The sequence below is a fragment of the Vulpes vulpes genome, chromosome 8, assembly GCF_048418805.1.
Source record: "Vulpes vulpes isolate BD-2025 chromosome 8, VulVul3, whole genome shotgun sequence".
In the NCBI taxonomy this organism is placed as follows: domain Eukaryota; kingdom Metazoa; phylum Chordata; class Mammalia; order Carnivora; family Canidae; genus Vulpes; species Vulpes vulpes.
The window spans coordinates 101,043,162-101,064,745 of NC_132787.1; the positions used below are offsets into that span (position 1 = coordinate 101,043,162).

The 21,584-nt window shown below is 41.6% G+C and overlaps 1 long non-coding RNA gene across 1 annotated transcript in view; it reads left to right on the forward strand.

Moving 5' to 3' along the window:
• The first annotated feature begins 445 nt into the window (after positions 1 to 445).
• Positions 446 to 21,584, forward strand: part of LOC112910732 (uncharacterized) — a 550,603-nt gene continuing 529,464 nt past the window's right edge. Inside the window, exon 1 of the long non-coding RNA XR_003233300.2 lies at positions 446 to 666. This is a non-coding gene — a long non-coding RNA (uncharacterized lncRNA). The remainder of the gene's footprint in view (positions 667 to 21,584) is intronic.

The following is a 21,584-nucleotide window of genomic DNA, read 5'->3' on the forward strand; positions in this document are numbered from 1 at the left end:
ACAGCGTAGCACATTATATATGTTCGTTTAACTGTGTAGGGTCAGAGAGAGGCACTGTGTCAGGTCTGGAGCCCGTTTTCTGGCTGCTTACTCTACCCCGTGACCCTTTAAGCAGTCACACTCATTCTTTGCTACTTCTTGCCTTTGCAACAATAATCAAGACATTTTCTCTCCTGGAGAACAGCTAAGCACATAGAATTTTTCTGTTCTTTTTACGAACCTCAGGTGAAACCCAAGTTCTCACATGCAAATGAAGCCAGAACCCTTCTCCCTAAACTGATTGCCTGTGGAGATGGTAATCTCCAGGACAACCAGGCCTGAGAAAGCCTCCCAGCGCGAGTCTCAGGCAAATGCACCTGTTTTTAATTAGCATGAACAAAAACAATCCTGCCAGCAACAGGCAAAGCCTGATAGCATCAATTTTGGAATAGGTTAACCCTTGAGTGCTCCTCACTCCAAAAAGTTGAGGAAGAAGCAAGCTCAACCGGGCTGTCTCCAGGGCTGCTGCTGAGCGTGTGGGTACTGCTGTCACCTTCCCACCCAGCGCCACTGCCTGACTCTTTGTGGGCAAGCTCGTCACCAGCCTCCTGCTGGGAGGGTCAAATGCCCTCCTTCCCCCATGCAATGGCCTCCCTGGAGCATCCTTTGATCGACATACCTGACCAGGTACCTCATCATTTACAAAGCACCTTTGGCTTTATCTCCTTTCTTCTCAGGATGTGAACTATTCTGTGTGTGTGTGTGTGTGCACGTGTCTGTGTTTTACAGCCAAGGAAACCCAGTTTACAAAGATCATGGGGTCCCAGTAGTTCTGGGAGCAGGAACTGGTGGAGCTGGGATTTGGGCTCATGAGCGAGTTCTAATTCCAAGTCCTCATTTACAGCCCTGCTCTCCGAGCCTCCTATCATTTTATAGCAGAGGAGCAGAGGGGAGGGGGTAGTGGTTGATATGCTAAGAAGTGACATGCACTGGTTTTATTCTAGCAGAGGTGGACAGACAAAATGTTTCTGTGTTTCTCAAAATTTTTTTGAGAAACACTCCCCTAGATGCCTTAGAATCACTTGGGGGAACATAAAAATAGATGGGTCTGACCCCATCAGAGACCAATTATGTAGGAGTCTCTGGGAGAAGGTTCTGCCTCTGGTACTTTCTAAAATTCCCTAGCGGGTCTTAATACATAGCAAGGGCTCAGATGAACTCTGGTGACCCTTCTAACTCTGAGAAGTTGTGATTTTTGAGGTAGGAGAGGGGCGCTGGCACCAGGATGGTGGGAGAGACAGAAGTCTGGGACAAATTTCATCTTCAGAGCAGTTGGCAGCCTTGGGTAAACTACTATTCCATTTTGAACTTCACGTTGGTGCATTTCCCTTGTGTTCAGCGAATCAATCAGCATGGAAATTAGGCAGCATTTCTGTTCATGGTCACGTGTTCTTTTTCTTTCTAGTAAGACTCAAGACTTTTTTTTTATCAGGAAGGAACTGCGGGGCAAGGCTCATTAAGGTCATGAAAACTAAAAAAAAAAAAGTCATGAAAACTTTGAGAATACAGTGAAAGTTATGGAAGTGTTGAGGACAAAGGACATGCAAGTATGAAACATACTTATGTAATGATATATTCTGTAATATATAATATACAGTACCTGTGGTATATAATCACAGTGTAAATATGCAAGCAATACCTCATTGCTCTTGGCCTCAGTGCACATTGCAGACACTGTGTCTTTTTACAAGTTGTTTTGTGGCAACCCTGCTTTGAGCAAGTCTTTTGGCACCATTTATCCAAGAGCACCCGCTCATTTATTGTCTCTGTGTTGTATTTTGGTAATTCTCCAAATATTTTTCAGCTTTTCCATTATTATTATATTGGTGACGGTGATCTGTGATCAGTGACTATGAGTCGCTCAAAGTTCAGATGACGGTTAGAATTTTTTAGGAATAAAGCGCTTTCATTTTTGTTTTAAGATTTTATTTATTTTCTTGAGAGAGAGAGGGAGAGAGAGAGAGATCACAAGCAGAGGAGAAAGGCAGAGGGAGAGGCCCCCTCCCTGCTGAGCAGGGAGCCTGATGTGAGGTTGGATCCTAGGACCCTGGGATCATGAGGATTATGACTTGAGCTGAAGGCAGACACTTAGCTGACTGAGTCACCAGATGCCCCAATAAAAAGTTTTTTAATTAAGTTATATACATTGTTTTCTTTTAGACACAATGCTATTGAATATTTAATAGACTATTATATAGAGTAAACATTTTTATATGCACTGGGAAACCAAAAAATTATTTGACTTTCTTTATTGCGATATTTGCTTTATTATGGTGGTCTGGAACGGAACCTGCATGTGTACACACACACACACACACACACACACACTGTTTGCATACAGCTCTGGGTGTCCTTAGAAGCTCCAAGGGCATTGGCTCTCAAAATAAGCAGGCATCAAAATCACCTGGAGGGCTCAGGAACCCACAGATTTATAGGACCCAGCACTAGAATTTCCTCTGTTGGGCCTGGAGTTTTGCATTTCTAACAATTCCCCCACGTGATGCTGGTGTTGCAGATTTGAGGAGGACACTCAGAACCAACCGATGCCCTCAGCAGCCTCTTTTCTAGTCTTACCCTCCTCTACTGTAGGTACGCAAGTTTAGGTACAAAGCAGTCACACAGCAAGCTCATGGCAGAGCTGGCAACGTCAAGTCCTATCCATTTCAATCCAGTGCAGCTCCATTCACCTGCCACAAGCCAGGGGGATAAGGCAAGATTGCTGCCACTGACTTAAAGATCCATGAATAGTAATAATGAAACTCAATGTGACCATTGTCAAAAGACATGAGTGTCAATGAAACATCTTCATTATTTGGGCTAGGGTGGAGAAAGGCACTCAGTGAGGGCTTGGGGGAAGCAACTGAGTTGAGTTTCCTCTAGAAGGAAGCTTGGAGGGGAGGGAAAGAAGTCCCAGCCCCTGAACATCTTATATGTGTCCATACACTGCTCCCTACTCTGTGTGTGTTTTGCTCTTTAGCCTTGTTGACTTCTCACAACAATAGGTGACATGACACCAAATTTACACAAGCGGAAATGAGATACTGTGTTCCTTCCAGGATTGTACTATGGATAGAGAAAAGAAAAAAGAAAAAAACCTTGTAATTTTGTTCTGGCTTTGTATATATGTGCCTCATTCATAGGGACAGTCGAGTACTTTAGTAAGTCATGACTGGATTTCTGATATTCCAAATACAAGGCGCCATTCTGTTAGGCTTGCTTTCCATGGGGGGGGGGGGCGGGTGGGGTGAGATGAACTGATCCTACGAGGGAGGTGACAGGTAGGGACTGCAGTTGCAGCACGCTGGCCCACCTGGGGACCTACCTTGTCACCTGATCCTCTCTACCCCAGGACAACCAGGGCTCGGGTGGGCCAGAGATAGTAGTGAAGAGTCACAGGAAGCAAATGCATTTGGTCCAAGGCCTGCATGTCCATTTCATGGACCAGGAGGTTGGAGGCACTCATAGAAAGCCAGATTCCAGGAGGAAGAGTGAGCAGAGCCTCTGTTTGAGGGATTGCAGTCGAAATCACAGTAGGTTTGTGGGAGAGAGGACAGGCGGCAGAGCAACCAGAGCAGGTGACATTGGCCACACCAATGGTGTTTTCCTTTTTCGTTTATGTTAAATAATGGCAGCTGGGGGACTGTCATCTTGGATTTGCCAGAAGGAAATTATTCTCTGCTTTGGTCTGGGGTTTCCTCTAGGTGTTGAGGACTGGGCTTGGCATCTCAACATCAGAAACATTGAGGAATAACAAAGACAGCTCCTGCCCCCTGAGCACCAGGACACCGGGCTGCCCGTCCTGTTGTGCCCCAGGTTCCCCAAGGGACTCTGGGCAGGCTGTGCCACCTCCAGGGCTTCAGATCCAATCAAGGTTATCTCTGAAGGTCTCACAAGTCTGGACTTTCGCAGTTCTCTAAGAGTGAGGTGGCCCAGGGAGGAGCAATAGCGAGTGAAGGGGAGTCCCCAGGAATGGTGTGTGCCTTTGAATTCAGGTTGACGTCGCAGGCAGTGGCAGCATTTCTGCACCTTCGCTAGCCACACCAGTGTATCCACACAACTAGAAAGAGAGCAGATGCCGGTGTCAGTGAGGTGAGTGTGAAAATCCTGGCTCTGCCCCCTGTAAGCAAGCTATTTGATCTCACTTATGTTTCGTTTTTCTCACTTGTGAGAGGAGAAGCCTGTAAAATTGAGATAGTAAGCACCGACTATTTAGAGTTGCTTCTAGGATTAGATGAAATAGGTAGACACTCATTGTGCACAGTGCCCAGTAGAAGACCAGGAGTTCAAAAATGCCCTGCTTGTGATGCTGTGCTGCTCTTAGTGGTATCATGCACCACAAATCTTACTACACCTGCTGCTGCCCTTCTTCTTCTTCTTAAAGATTTTATTTATTTGTTTGTGAGAGACACAGAGAGACGCAGAGACATAGGCAGAGGGAGAAGTAGGCTTCCTGCAGGGAGCCCGATACTGGACTCAATCCCAGGACCCCAGGATCATGACCTAAGCCAAAGGCAGATGCTCAAAAACTGAGCCACCCAGATGCCCCTACTGCTCTTCTTACTACTCTTGCTCTACTCCTCCTCTTCTTACTACTTCTGTTTCCATACTACTCTTACTACTCCTGTTACTACTATGGTCTAAAGATCTAATTAGAGGGCATGAATATAGTGATGAGTTAGAACCATTTCCTGCTCCCTGGAAGCTCACATTCTGACGGTGTTGCCCAATCAGTGTATAGGGCCAACTGTGGCAAAGGCTAAGAACAGATCAAGAAAATACCCTGGGAGTTTAGAGATAGAAGGTACTTCTGCCTTAGGTACCAGACGAGCCTCCTTGGGGAATCTGCCTTCAAGCCCAGTGGATTTGGACTTGAGTGATGCAAGTATTCCAGGGGGAGACTGCACCTCTATGCACAGCCCCCTGAACACACACCTGAGTTAGGTGTAGTCTGCACTGCCTTCAGTGTGATGAGTCCCATTCTAATCTGCCCAGATTTCAAATGCTTCATCTGGGCCCTTTTCCCACGTGGCATTCAGCTCAAGACACTTAGAGAAAACAGATAAATAGGTCAGTGGCATTACACAGTTCTTGTTTATTTCTTTGCTGGCTGGGCTATTTGGTGAGTTCGTTATTCCCTGCAGAAGAGCCCACAGAGAGCAAGGCAGGGTCCCCAGCGAGAGTGGGGTCTTTGGCTCAGCTCTCCAGCTGCCACTCCATGAGGCAGGGGGGTGCTGGGTGGCATGGGGACAACACACGTGTTCCTGGTTACAGTCTCCATGCTGGTTTCTCGGTTACATCTCTGAAGTCTTCAACAACCTACTTCTGGAGCTTTCACTTAGCTCGTGTATCCATTTGTTCCCTCAACGAGCTTTTACCGAGTACCTGTTACGGCCACACCGGTTATTTAATTGGATGTAGCCTTTGCCTCCATAGAACTCACAGACTGGAGAAAAAAAGAAATAATTCTAAGAGTGGGAAAGCAGAGACTGAGCAATGCCCACGTTGCTCTGAGTGTCCAGAAGGGGGCGCCTAACCCAGCCTAATAGGGCAGTGGATGAGGGGAGGCTCTGAGGCCCTCCTGGCTGGGGATCACTTCCCCTAAATCTCCTCTTGCAATCCCTGCTCCATGCTCCTGGATTAGGCCTTGTGATGTCTGACATCCCACCTGATGAGACTGCCTCTGGGTTAGGCCTTGTGATGTCTGACATCTCACCTGATGGGACTCCCTCATCGTGGGGCAGTCATTCCTCTGCCCCGAGACTTGATTTTCTTAGTTGTAAAAAGTCAATGTTGAACACCATTGTTGACTCCTCTGACCCTGAATTCTTTGAAACCATGATTTTGATCATTATTTTGCTCTTAAGAAAAACAGCTGCATGATTTTTGTATGACTGTGAAATCTTTCTTCAAAATGCTCCTTTTTGCATCCTCGTGAGAAGCTGGCCCCGAGGTAGATACTGACAGTGCACGCAGCCCTCTTGTCATTTAGTCTTTGCTAAGAGGCAGTGTCTTCAGAAGCCAAATGAGGGAGGGAACGAAGGGATCTGATTCCGGTGGAATCACACCTTGTGAGGACTGTGGGCTGTCTATTTAAAAATGATGAATTAAATTTAATGAATATTCCCTCACTAGATTTCTATCCCTATTAAGTATTTTGCAAGATTTTTATTACTTGCTAAGAATCTAAGTTATTTCCTCTCATTTTTCTTGCAAAGGATGAGTTCAATATTTCAGCTGTTCTCATTTATTGTTAATTCTCTTTTCCCACTCATTTATTAGAAGACCCATTTTTCTCTGTGGTTTATCTTTTTTTCCCCTAAAGTGTTTATAAAATCCTTTCTAGCTCTTTTACCACTTAAAAAAATTACTCATCCTTTTTTATTACCTAAATCTTTCTGGTTTGGCCTTTAACTGAGCAATAATCAAATTCTCTCTTTTATTCTTCTCCTTTTTCATGACTAAACTTCTTTAAACTCATAATTTTCCAACTCTCTCTGCTAAAACTATAATGACAGTTTCTATTTTTACTCCAGATGGAATGGAGCTGAGATTCCATTCACTTTAATGGAGTAAACTTTCATTGGGCGCCTACTAACCGATGTATGTGAAGTGACTGGCACAGTGTCAGGCAACACAGTAGGCACTCAATTTATGCCTATGTGGTTATTACTATTTCCAGACACTGTGCTTGTTGACCCTAAGTTACACAGATGGAGAAGAAATGGTCTATGTCCCTGCATAAATCCTGGCAGTGACTCTCCATCACCTCCTTGAGAAGGTCAAGTCCTTGAAGTGGAACCCAAGGCTGTAAGTGACCAGATCCTGGTCTTCCTCTTGACCTCTAGCATCACTTACTGTCTCCAGAGCCACATGTGAGTGCAGACTTGGCTTGGAGATTCAACTCTTAAAGACTTTGCATATGCTTCGCATTGAAGCATGGAATGGCTTCTTTCCTTTCCTCAACTCAGCATTTCTTCCCCTTGAGTCTTCTGATGCTTGTTTTCTTGCCTCCTTTTTTCTTATTCTGTGCTGTTTTCTATACCTTATGCATACTTCTGTTCTTATATCATATTATGATGGTTTCAAAGTTTCCCTCTCTCTCTCTTGCTAGATTTTGTGCTCCCCGAGAGCAAGGCTTCTCCTTATTCAGATCTGTATCCCCAGTCTCAATTTACCATTGAGAAAATTTTGTGAAGTTGATAATACTGGACACACATAGAGTTTTTGTTTTCAAAGTAATGATGAAGTGATTGAATACTTAGAAGAGAAGGAATTCTTTATTGACACAGAGATTTGGGGAGATTTCCTGAAAAGGCATGGTGTTTATAAGCAAACCATGAAAGAAGAGTAAAATTCCAGTGGTGTAATTTCACAGAGTAGGACATGCCAGATGGAGGGACTACCTGTGTAAAAAAGAAGGTAAAAGTGGTAAAATTCTGTATTTTTGTTTTTTGGATCATAATAAGACTTTTCATGTGGCTGGGGCAGGCCTGTTTAGTGGGACAGGGATGGTGTCATTCATGCCTTTATTCCTTCCACAGATATTTGTTTCATGCTCTCGATGTTTCTTAGAAGGCTGGAAAGATAGGCTCGGTCAAAGAGGGCATCTTGAATATTAGGCTGAAAAGTCCCAAGGACTGGGGAGAGGAGAAACTGAACAAATGGGTAGGAGGTTGTATTTTCTGAAAAACTGACTGGATTAACTTTGTCAACATTTTTTGATAACTTGAGCTTGGAGCAGGCTCAGCTTTTGGCCGTGGTGTGGTATGGAGAAGAAGGTAACCAGAATTTTGTCTCAATAAACTCTCACTTCTCTTTCTCTCTCTACCTCTCTCCTTTTTAGAGATCCCCTTTGTTGTAGTATTGTCTCCCTCTCTCATTTTATAACCTGTCCTCTTGGACCATTTATCAGCCGTCAAGGATAACTTGGTGACGATTTGACCCACTCTGTCCTCCTTCTAAACCGGATCTGACTTTATGGAATGAGATACCTACTTTGCTTCCTGAAAACAATCAGCAGGTGAGAAAGCCATAGATTTATAGCTGGGTCTCCTCCCAGGCCCCTGCAATCACAGGTTCCGTGTGTTCTCTTTTGTAGGGTAAACCTCGGTCTGATACATGGGCTGGAAAAAAAAGTGTGATCTTGCTTTTGAAAGGACTTTGAAATAATGGGCAGAAGTATTTTGAAAATATCAACCACACACATCCAGTTCCAAGTTAAAACTGGTTGTGATCATGTCAAGGCATATTCCTTTTTTAAAATATTGGGTGGTAAAATCAGCAACGTTTCTCCTGAAAGCTCCTAAATGGCCTATCAACACAACTGCTAGTGAAACAGGCGTGGAAAATAATCTCCCTGAAGAGCCCGTGGGGCACTGAGCCTGACAGTGTTCTAAATGGCAGCTGCTACAGGTGATCCAGTCACAAATTTAACCCTTCTTGATTTTTATGTAACCCAAAACTGAAACATTAATCTGTACTAGGGAGAATTACATGTTCATTCAGTCATTTGACATTATTTGGTGAATATGTTCTGCATGCAAGACATAGAGCTAGTGTTACCCAGGGACATGGACCATCTGGACTGCACAGAGGCCTCCCAAGCCTGTCTGGATAGCTTTTTTGACTCCATTTTTTGAATCTAGGCTGGGCCTGGGACTGCTTTACCATAAGATGTGGAAGAAGTAATGTTCTTGGGCTTTGAGTCCAGGTGTTAAGAAAGCTTGATAGCTTCTAATTCTTTCTTCTTAGAACACATGCTTTTGGAAGCACTGAGCTGCCATGTTAGAAGTCCAGCTGCTATTCTGGGGAAAGCAAGGTAGAGAGGAGAGGCCCTGAAACTGTGTATGAAGGCGAGGTGCCCAGTTGTCTCAGTTTCCCAGATGACTCCCTATTAGCCATTATGTGACTGAAATAGCATCAAAGACCCTAAGCAAGAGCCATAGAGTTAACATCCCACTGAGCTCAAACTACCAAACTGTGAGAAATAATAATATGGTAGATGTTTTAAACTGCAGAGTTTTAGGGTGGTTTGTTATGCAGCAACAGAAGAGCAGAACAGTTACTCTAGTTTAGAACCATTTCTCCTCTGCTTTCTGCTACTTGATGGCTTTTATAGCATATTTTCATAGATGGATCTATTTCATAATGACCTTCCATGGGAGGCTGATCTCTCTAGCATCTTCCTGAGTCTTACTGGGAAAAACTACTCCATGTCTTTTTAGAAACACTCATATTTCTAGATTGTTTCTTAATCTTTGTTTCTCAAGGAAGAATGAGACTACATTTCTTGAGGACTGGGAGGCATATGTTGGCATTTAACATGAATGATCTGTTTGAATTTGTACAACATCAATAAAAAGGTACTCCTTATTTATCTCTGGTTTACAAATGTGAAGACTGAGCAAAGGTTAATTAAATTATCCAAAATCCCTGAGATGAGAGGCAATGGAATGGTCTTCTGATTTTAAATCTGGAACATATTTCATCAGATCAAACTCCTACTGTTTCGAAAAGAAATTTGGGACCTTTCATCAGCACTGTTCCCCATTCCAATCTGGCACAAGCGGGAAAGTGTTCACCATGGAGCTTAGGGATATGTCATGAAGGGTACTTAACTCTCAATCCTTTCCAGGAGCTGAACTTATACCCCTCACAATGGAGCCACTAATGATGCCTTCTCACCCCCAAAGATCAAACTCTGCTCTTTTTAAAAAATATTTTATTTATTTATTCATGAGAGACACAGAGAGAGACATAGGCAGAAGGAGAAGCATGCTCCCTGTAGGGAGCCTGATGTAGGACTTGATCCCAGGACCTCAGGATCACAACCTGAGCCAAAGGCAGGTGCTCAACCTCTGAGCCACCCAGGTGCCTCCAAAGTCTGCTTTTTAATCACCACCATCTTATTGAAACTGTCATTTCTCGGGATCCCTGGGTGGCGCAGCGGTTTGGCGCCTGCCTTTGGCCCAGGGCGCGATCCTGGAGACCCGGGATCGAATCCCACGTCGGGATCCCGGTGCATGGAGCCTGCTTCTCCCTCTGCCTGTGTCTCTGCCTCTCTCTCTCTCTCTGTGACTATCATAAATTAAAAAATTAAAAAAAAAATTTAAAAAAATTAAAAAAAAAAAAAAAGAAACTGTCATTTCTTCGGAATTAAAAGATCTCTTCTGAAGCCAGTAATTCAGAGTTCTTGATGCTAATGTAATGTGAGGCCCCAAGAGGAGCCATCTTGACCAGGAGCCCATGTGCTGAAACCCTGGCATCCAGTCCCCAGTCAATGTAATATTCAATGTGTAAAAAAATATGGAAGCAAGCTTCTGAATTAGTGCTTCCTCAATAAAAGTTATTGTGGAGTTTCAGGATCATTAGAATAGGAATAGGGTGGATATGAGAGCAAGAGAGAGAGAGAGCAAGAGAGAGCGAGCAATCAATATTTCATTATAATATCTCCAGAGGTTTCCTAAGCAATGGATATGGGAGAAGAGAAGCTTTTAAGAAGAAAAATGGTGCATATAAATGGCTCAGTAATATAAGTGTTTTCACATTTTACTTAGAGAAAAACATAGTGTACATTTTAGTAGAGAAAAGTGGATATTTAAATAATTTATCAAACTTTTTTCCTTAGGGAAAATATAGAGTAGTAACATCTCCATCATTCTCCAGAAAGGGATACTTTTTTTTTTGTATCTATAAATAGAAAAGTTCCTAAAATAGGAAAGGCAAGAAAAGATGCTGTTGAAAACATTTAACCAGGGATCCAAAGACCTGGATTTGTTTCCAGATTTGCCACCTGCTACTCGTATGACATTCGATGAATTTCTTCCTCCTTCCTAGAGAACTTCATTTTTCCTCGTGTCAAATGATGGGTAAAATAGGAACTGCATAGGTTTTGGGAGGTGCAGGGCTCACATATTATCACTGCTCACCTCTCCTGACTGCCATAGAGGCCCCTGAGATATTCCCTCAAACTTCAGGGTCTTCAGAGTTGGACTTGGGAATTCTGATCTAGATGTCCTTGCCTTTCTTTCACATTACATGAGCAAACTTAATGCTAGTTTTTACAAAAACATGGAATATTTATGTTAGGAAGCTTATAAATTATCAATAGACTCATTATTATTAATGAACTATCCTTTCCTGTGGTCCATCCTAGAGGTGTTGAAATGGGGTAATGTTTCTAAGTGGCTTGCAGACTTCCATCTTAATGGTCTACAGGTTTGGGGTTCTGTGCCTCTTCTACATCTAATAAGGTCCTGCAAAATCTAAAAAGAAGTTTCCATAGTTGCAGTGCTGACACACTGTCAGTGCTCCATGTTTTGCTGGGCTATTATAAGACACAAAATTTAAGTCAAAATAAATGGCAAGAGAACCCTGCAGTGTTTTTCTTTGCAGCTAATTGGCTTGTTATGCTTAGGATGGGCTTCCAGATATATGTTTGGGAGCCATCCCCCCCTAACACTGAAGGAAGATTTGTTAAGTGCCAGAGTGTAGGAGGGAGAATGACTAAGGGAAAATGAAATTGCTGTGAAAAACAATAAAACTGCTCTTAAGTCTCAAGCAATAAATTATCACATTTGAAAAATATTTAACAGAACATGTACTAGGTTGGTGTTGAGAATGTAATGAACCTTGATGGGATGAATATAGGACTGTGTCTTAGCTGAGCTGAAGCAAGGTCTCTATTATGATTAATTTTAAAAGATTTATTCATTTATTTGAGAGGGTAGGGAGAGAGGCAGAGGGCGACAAGCAGACTCCGTACTGAGCCAGAAGTCTGTTGCAGGGCTGGATCACAGGACCCTTGAGATCATGACCTGAGCTGAAATCAAGAGTCAGACCCTTACCTGACCGAGCCACCCAGGAGTCCCTCTGTAATTTTTGAGGAGCAGAGATAGGCTACATTCCCTTCCCACATGTCCTAAAGAGCCTCCTAGGAAACCCTGAGTTGGTGGACTGCTAAGACACAAGGCTGATTAAGGTAAATTCATACTGTGGTGTTAATGGCTTCATTTTTCCCAGAATATTTTTGTTGTTTTGTTCCTAGCTGCTTTAGATTTCTATTTTAAACATTTAACTTCTTACCAAAGTAATATATTTATATAGTTTAGAAAGTCAAAGAGAATAAGAAGGCCTATAACAGCCAACAACAACAAAATACCATTCCTCATGGTGCTCCCTCATCTACATTTTTGAATCTTTCTTCTCAGAACTAACTTAACATTGCGAACTACTTTTGGTATTTACCTCCTGATTCTTAAGTACTATGCTTATTATGCCATTTTTTGAGATGTCAATTCATATATTGCAAGTTGACATTCTACTATGGAGCTAAGGACTTGTACCCTTATAATTCCTCTCCATGCTCTAATTTTTGGTTATTAATCAGTGTTTATATCATTATGGTCAGATAAATATTCATAGATGAGCCATGTAGTATTCTATATTTCCTTTTCTGTACAATTTTTCATGTTTCTGTGAATGATTCGTTCTTTTTTTCTATTTGCTTAGTTATCTAGGTACTTGTCACTAAATTTTTTCCAAACTCTTTGAAATACCTAAACATGTCTCAACGCAGTCAAATATATCAGAACATCAGTTACAAATTTTCAGGTTCTGTCAGAAACATTCTTCTGTTGGCCCCCACACTCCTGCTCTACTCTGGATTGTATAGTTGGCATCCGAGGACTTCCTTTCCAATCATCAGGGAAATTTCTTAATCTTCAGCGTATTAAATACTCTGTTCACTGGGCCCCATATATTCTGCTTTCTTGGTTTGCTTTCTCATCTTGGTGGAGTGCATCTTCTAATAGTTTATAAGATAGACATGTATGAGAGCTGTATATTTTTTGAGTCTACAATTCTAAAGTTAATTAGAAAAAGATGACATCCATAGAATCCTAACTTTTAGAAATTAAGAAATACTTTCCTAAGTATTTTCTGGATACTGGATAAAACAAAAACAATTTTGAATTAAATTATCTAGAGAACAATGGCTACTTTATCAGTCAGAGCTCCACCAGAAAACAGAACTCCACTCAGATGGTTCAACTGAATAGATCTGAGTAAAGTAATGATTTATAAGCTTTCAGCAAGGTTAAAAGAATGAAGACACTCATGCTATAATGGGAAGATGTTCTCACATCAAGGCTTTAACTGACAAAGTGAGGAAATGTGTTAAGGACCCCAGTGTGAGCTAAAGCTGTGGAAAAGTCTCTGCATAGGAGGAGTGTAGCTGCTGCCACTGCAAGAACTGCTGAGATGAACGAGGAGGCAGTAAGGCACAGCTTCTCTTACCTGTCCTCTGATTTCCTGTTGATGCGTCCCATTGGCCACACCCAACTGAAATCCATTCAGCAAGAGGATCTAGGTGATACATCCCAATAGGGAAGGGTTCTAGGAGCAGAGAGAGATGGAAGAGAGCAGACAAAGATGGAAAGTAAACCTGTTGAGTGTAAATGGAGAAAGACAGCACATGCTTCCTCCCAAAATTATGAGACATGGCTAAGGTTGAACTCAAATAAAAATTTATAGCCTCAAACATATTTATTTTATTTAAGAATATACTTCAGAGAGATCACATGCCATGAGGGGAGGGACAGAGGAGAGGGAGAGAAACAGTCCTCAAGCAGACTCCCTACTGGGTGCAAAGCTCAATGTGGGGCTTGACTCCAGGACCCTGAGATCATGACTTGAGCCAAAATCAAGAGTTGGACACTCAACCAACTAGGCCACCAAGCAGCCTCTCCAATATATTTGTTTTAAAGATGAAAAAATAGGGCATCCCTGGGTGGCTCAGTGGTTTAACGCCTGCCTTTGGCCCAGGGCGCGATCCTGGAGTCCCAGGATCGAGTCCCAAGTCGGGCTCCTGGCATGGGGCCTGCTTCTCCCTCCTCCTGTGTCTCTGCCTCTCTCTCTCTGTCTATCATAAATAAATAAATAAATAAATAAATAAATAAATAAATAAATAAAAAATCTTAAAGATGACAAAAAGACAGAAATTTCTGTCCAGCCTAAAAAATTAGAAAATATAACAGAAGAAACTAGGAAGAAGAAAATATTAAAAGGAATCAAGATAAAATATTAAAGACAAAGGTTGGAATCAATGTAAATAGCAAAACAATAGCAGAAAGGATGTGTAAACCCAAAAGTAGTTTTCTTAGAAAGACCAGAAAATGGATGAATGCCTTAGAAATCTGATGAACAAAAACAGAGAATAAAAATACTTAAAACTAGAAATGAAAAGGTGATACTCACATGCATGGAGGAGAGACTGAGAGGACTATTACATGCAACTTTATTTTTTTTACAAAACTCATAGTCAAAACCAACCCTAGGGATCCCAGGGTCGCGCAGCGGTTTGGCGCCTGCCTTTGGCCCAGGGCGCGATCCTGGAGACCTGGGATCAAATCCCACATCAGGCTCCCGATGCATGGAGCCTGCTTCTCCCTCTGCCTATGTCTCTGCCTCTCTCTCTTTCTCTCTCTGTGACTATCATAAATAAATAAAAATTAAAAAAAAAAAACCAACCCTAGAAGAAGGTAGAAAACTTGAAAAATTCAAGTCTGTAAAAAAAAAAAAAAGACATCAGAAAGAAAATTAATGATCAACAATTAGAAAAAAAGCATCATGAGCAGATGGCTTCACAGCTGAATTTTATCTAACCTTTAGAGGACAGATGATCCTCATGTTAATTAAATTATCCAGGGCTTTAGAAAAAGATCTCTCCAATTCGTTTTGAGAAATGACCATAGTCCTAGTACTTAATCCTGATAAGGAAGGACCAAGGGTGGAAAAAAAAAACGGAAATGTTAGACCAGTTTTAGGAATAAAATTGCTAGAAGTCTAAATAAAATTAAAAATTGGGCAGCCTGGGTGGCTCAGCGGCCTAGCACTGCCTTCAGCCCAGGGCGTGATCCTGGGGACCCGGGATCAAGTCCCACGTGGGGCTCCCTGCATGGAGCCTGCTTCTCCCTCTGCCTGTGTCTCTGCCTGTCTATCTATCTATCTATCTATCTATCTATCTATCTATCTATCTATCATCTATCTATCATCTATCTATCTATCTCTCTCACGAATAAATAAATAAAATCTTTTAAAAAAAAGAAATTAAAATGTGCTTCACGGTAACCCAGCTCCTTTTAATTTTGAGGAAAAAAATGGTTTGAAGCACTTTCATCTCCATGGTCTTCGTATGTCTGTGATACCAATTCCATGGGAACTATTTTCTGCACCAGGTTTGTTCGAGTTTATTACCAGGGACACCTGCCCGGCGCCCCAGCCCTGTGCTCTCTGCCTTTTTGTGTCTCTCTGAAAGTGGCCGGGAAGAAATCCACAAAAATTCAGATGTGGCATCTTTATGCGAATGCAGCTATTTTGGAATCATTCTTTCCCATGAGTTTCGAATCTCTCTGGGAATCACTTGGCAAGAATGAAGGTGGTAATATTTGTAGAAGTTGGTAACTCTAATCCTTTTCTAAAAAAAAAAAAAGAGATGTGCTGCTAATAATCTTTCATTTACCAATGGGTATGTTTGAAGCTGACGTCTAAGGCATTTACTCTAGTTTTAGTGCCTGCTGTTCCAAGAGAACATGATTCCCAACTACCATCGATAGGTTTTGACTTCACAACTTCCAGCAAAAATAATTTTCAAGTTCTTATAGATAATGCGTAGGTAATACCCTTATCAGTAGAAAGTGCTTAGGACTGCTAAAAAAAAGTCAGAAATTGTGAAATATGCCATATGTTAAGGATTTTTTTTTTCCTAAGGCCATTTGCCAGTATTGAGATAGGGTTTTTTGCTGTGTGGAAGATATGGAAATTTATATCTCACATCATAATACATTCCACTTCCTTGGTTAAAAATCTTTCATTATCTCTTTTGTAAAATGAGTCTTTGGGCTCTAGAGAACAAAAACCTTAGGAGCTGTGAAGAAAGGATAAATTTTTCTTTTCACAGTTTCACCCTCCTCCATCTCCCAAATGTGGGGATTCAGGAAAGATTGGTATTGGCATTTGCAAACAGTGAGTCTTCTAAGGAACAAAGTCTGATTTCTTTGGAAGATGATGTCCGGAGTATGTACACTATTCCATTTCAAGTAAATGGCTTGAAGTAGTTCATTACTTTTTTTTTTTTTACTTTAAATATAATTTTGTCAACTATTCCTCAATAAAGCTGGGGTGTGGGGGGAGTGACCTTGCAAACTTGAGTCTGGCTGGCTCCAAACATACCTCACTCACCTATAAAACCACTCTTTGGTATTCATGCCCATTTTCATTTTGCAAATATTTTTTTCACCAATCATGCCATGCTTCTGTTGGACTTCGGAAAAACAGCATCCAGGCAGTATGTGTATCTCAAAATTTTGAATATATATATATATATATATATATATATATATATATATCACTTACTGTGTGCTAGACTCTGTTCTAAATCCTGGGGAGACAACATGAACAAAATCAAGTCTTTTCCCTGATGAAACTTTCCTTATAGTGGAACAAGACACATAACAAACCAAATATATAGTACACTATCAGGTATTGATAAATGACATAAAATTAAGAAGCAAAAATAGAGAGTTATAGAGGAGGGATATTTTAGATAATATGGGGCATGTGAGCAAAAATCTGAAGTAAGAGAGTGAGCCATATGAAGCTCTAGGGAAAAACATTCCAGGCAAAAGCAACAGCATGGAGTAAGGCCCAGAGATGAGAACAAGTCAGAAGGCCAGTGTAACTGAGCAGAACTGAGCAACTGGTAAGAATGAGATCTGAGAACTAGCCAGGAGTTGAATCAGATGTAGAACTTTATAGGCAGTAGTAAAGATTTCGGGTTTTGCCCTAAATTTTCAATGACTTTCAATAAGGGAAGTAATTGAATCTAATTTATGTTTAAAATATTACTTGACTGCTGGCTTGAAAGTAGACTAAAGGGACCAGGGAAGGGGAAAGAGCAAGAGTGAAGATAGGAAGTCATCGAAGAGGTTGCTGTAGTCAACCAGAGGAAAGATGAAGAGGGCCTCAGGCCGGGGAGGCTGCTTGTGGCCCAACCGAAAGACAATGGTGCTTTAAGGGATACTAGTAAGGAGGCACCTATGATGATCCAAGGAGAGTTGGTAGGGCTTGGGTCCCAGAGGTGGGGTGCTGAAAAGTGATTGCTCTCAGGAGGTATGTCAAAAGAATGTGCTTGTGGAAAGGAGAAAAAATGAGTGGGAATTATCAGAAAGGGAGACAGAACATGAGAGATTCCTAACTCTGGGAAATGAACTAGGGGTGGTGGAAGGGGAGGTGGGAGGGGGGTGGGGGTGACTGTGTCACGGACACTGAGGTGGGCGCTTGATGGGATGAGCATTGAGTGTTATTCTATATGTTGGCAAATTGAACACCAATAAAAAAATAGATTTATAAAAAAATTAAAAACTGAATAAATAAAAACTTTTTAAAAATAATAAAACTAAAGTTCAAAAAAAAAAAAAAAAAAAGAATGTGCTTGTGGATTTAATAGTAGATGCTAGAGAAAGAAAAGAGCCATGACTACCGAGTAGTTCATTACTTTAAAGTGTGTATTCTGGAATGATCTTAGTTTATTCAGGACTCACATGCAAGTAAGTATGTACACATGTTAACGTCTTATGATTTTAAAATATTAGTGCAACTAATTATGTGGTTTCCTTAATGAAATGACTCAGAAATTTATTGACCATCTAATTTTTCCAGGTGATTTCATGTTTGTTTTCCTTACAACCTAGCTTATAAGGCAATTTCCAGAAAACCATTTACACATTATGAACCTCAGCAGGGCCATGTAACATAGTCAAATTCACACATCCAGCAATTGGAGGAATTACATTTCTAATCTCACACATGGTCCACTTCCCCTCCTCTGACAAGCTTGGAAATTGAATCTGGGAGGGCTTTTCCTCCCAGGCCAATGTATCTGTTCCTCAAAGCTCCATATATGGTGAGATTGGGAAGTCTATACCACTTTTTTGGATTTCAAAAAACACAGTTATATTCTGAGCAGGAGTTAGGACTTATTCTGGTGTCAAGGAATTCTCTTAATTCCTGTTTGCATAGGATGTCAACCTTGAATTCAGAGATGTTCAGCTTTGATTTTTTTTTTTTTTTTTTTTTTGCTGAGGGATATGTTGAGTCAGTTGGTTCAGAAAATGTTTCCTTTCAGAGTGTTTATAGAAAACAAAACCTGCTGTTTTCTTGATGGCACTGTAACAGTTTAAGTGGTGGATGAAGGAGACATTAGTTGAGCAGCTATAGTGTGCAGAGTAGTAGACAGAGGTTGCCTAGATATAAAACTGGTTGCCTCTGGTCTTACCAGATAGTCAGGCTTAAATAGATCATTGTCAAATAGATTATCAAATTGAGCTGTAAGAAAGGTACACAAAACGTCCTAAGAATTGATAGGGTGATGGATGCACCTGTGATTAGAAAGATACCTCCTTGAGTACACCTGTGATGGGCCCTTCTGGGGCAGGTAAGATTTGAGCAGGTGGTGATGGAAGTCAAAAAGGGAGCCTAGGGGCATCTGGGTGGCTCAATCGGTTAAACATCTGCCTTTGGCTCAGGTCATGATCTTGGAGTCCTGAATGAGCCCCAAGTCAAGCTCCCTGCTCCATGGGGAGTTTGCTTTCCCTTTACCCCTCCCTCTGGTTTGTGCACTCTCTCTCTTTCTCACATTAAAAAAAAAAATCTAAGCAACAAGAAGGGGAGAGGTCAGAGGACACTCCTTGAACACAGGCACATAGGAAGGAAAGTGTGGGAACATTCAGCACAGAGCAAGTCCCCAGTCCTCATGTGATTCTTGCACTCTGCTCAGAGCTACTCACTTTTGACTTCAAACTCTACTTCCAAATCTTTCCTACTTTTCATGCATCTGACCTTAGAACTGGTGTTCTCATTCATGTCTTCACCATTCTCCTGGACTTGACACCCAGCTACATTTGTCTGGCTTTTACTTTAAGAATGGATTGTCCTTATCACTCACGTTTTAGACTCTTTCTTTACATTTTTATGCAGTGACCATCCAGGGAAAATAGCTTGTGTGATCTAGCTCAGCTCCCAGAATCCCACACTTTGGTACAAGTCTTCCTGCTGTTCTGTCCCTGGGCGTACTCAGTCCTGCTGGAGAGAACTTGTTAGATATGTAAAGAGATGGCATTCTGAAACAGAAACAGCTAACCTAAAACCTTGCAATTGTACAATTCTCTGAGAACTGGAAAAGCCAGCAAGAAGGCAGGCGAGATTGTGGAAGCCTTTAACAGCAGATAAAAGGTTGTTTTTGATTTTATGGTCAAGGAAAGTCATGAAGATTTGTTAGCAGAGGAAAATGCCATCAGTATGGAAATGGTGTGATGGAATGAGGGCTGTGTAGGCTGGGCAGGGGCGAGCAGGAGCCTTAATCTGTGGAGAGGAAGTGCTAGCTTCTGCAGGTGTGAACACAGAACAGGTAGGAGCTAGTGACCAATTAGAGACTGTGAGTGGGGAAGAGGGAGGACAGCAAGGTGCTCAGTCTCCTGGTGGGCGTCATCGCTGCTATGAACGAACAAGAGATGCTCTTGCATGGTGGGCAGCCCTCCCTGCCCTGTGCTGCTCATAGGCTTCTCTAATACACCATCTACACAAACGGGGGCATTCTAGAGCATCTATCATTTTTAAAAAAGATGTCAATCCAGAGTGCTTTATTCAAAAAGATTATGAAATTTCATGGGGTTTCTAAGTAAGGCTGGGCTACGACAAATTTGTTTTCCTGTCAATCAACTGAAGCTTAAATTTCCTTTGGGATCATGTTTATCTACCCAGATCTTGCCTCAAATAAAACAAAGATTGTGTCCTCAGCTGCTTTTTATTTTATAGAACTCTGCAGTTTTGCAGGAAATACTGCTTTCCTGTTCTGGACTTGTCTGAAACAGAATAGCCCTTAGGCTCCTGAAATTAAAAATAGCTAATATGCATTTACCCAATCTTGGGATGTTACTGAGTTTTCATCGCTTTTTCCCTCCTTCATTTCACATGCTTTTCTCATTTTATTCATCTTGGTCATTGTGCTTTGAAGAAGGTGAGGGGGAAAAGGGACGGTGTTTGGGTTAGGATAAGCCGATGTGGGTACTGACTCGAGTTAAGATAGGGTGGCCCGGAACTATTGACTGAAGTTATATTGATAATATCTGTAGGTACATCTATTCATTTAATTTTTCATTGCCAATGGGCTATAGTCCTCTGCTAGGGAAAAGTTATAGGGAAGGGAAAAGACATAGTCAACAAACAGACACATCCACAGATCATAATAAAGGCTCCAGCGGAGTATTGTACAAGGCAAATGAGGGGAAGCTGCAGGCTTGCTGGAAGGCTTCATGCAAGAGATCATTTGAACTGAGTCTCAATTATTGAAAAATCAGGAAAGGAAAAGGCATTTCTGGCAAAAGTGACAACGTATACGACAGCACGAAGGCTCGAAAGAATGAAACAATAGAATGGTGACTACTATGAGATGAGTATATTGTAGATGGTTTGAGAGGGACAGGAAGACAGGAGGAAGGACAGGAAGAGAGGCAGGAGTCGAGGTGGAATCTTTGCTTGAGGTCAGGCTGTGTGTGGTCTTTGACTACCAGCCCAAGGAGTCTGGAGCTTCTCTCAAGGGTAATGAGCTCTGTGGAGTGTGCTAGAACCAGGGTTGACATGCTTTGTATTTTAGAAATCTGCTCTGGGCTGGGTTACTTGGTCTCATACTTCAATCTTACTGCCCCTGTTGCTTTTATATATAACAAGCTTCTTAGAGGATGTTGCTGATTCTCTTTATTTCTTCACTGCCCATTCCGTCCCATTCTGCTCTTGGTTTTCACCACTCCAGTGAAGCTGTTTGTGTTAGGATTGCCCAATGTCATTCTAATGGATGCTCCTTTATTTGTTTTCATTCTCTTCTTAACAGTAATCCACATGGCTGTCATCCCCCCTTCCTGGTATACTCTCTCCTTGTCTACCTTGACTACAGATTCGTCCCCTCCTACATCAAAGACTTTTGCTTTTCCAATTTCTTTGCATGCTTCTCTTCTCTCTGACTTCTAAACATAAGAGGCTTTCAAGGCTCTGCTTCTATACTGAAAATCACTTTACAGGAGGCTTCATCTACACTCTGGATTTTAACTTCTGGTGTGTATGTTGATGAATCCCAAATTTATGTCTCTAGTCCTTGTGTATACACTGAACTCCAAACTCATCAATTCTAGTGCCCTTTGGGCATCTTCCTGTGAATGTCTAATAGACGTTGAAACAGAGTTCTTGATCTCCCTCCTCTTTTATGTTTATAGTTCTGTATCTCAGAAAAGGACATTATTATCTTTCTAATTACTTAATCCCAAACCCATGTGTAGGTATAATCCTTGATATTTTTTCCCCCTTTCTCTCACTCCTTGTATCCTATCCATTAGCAAATCTCATCAGTCTACTTAAAAAAAAAAAACCTTAATTTTTTAAAAGAAGTTTTGGGTTCACAGCAAAATTAAGAGGAAGTTACAGAGGTTTCTCATATA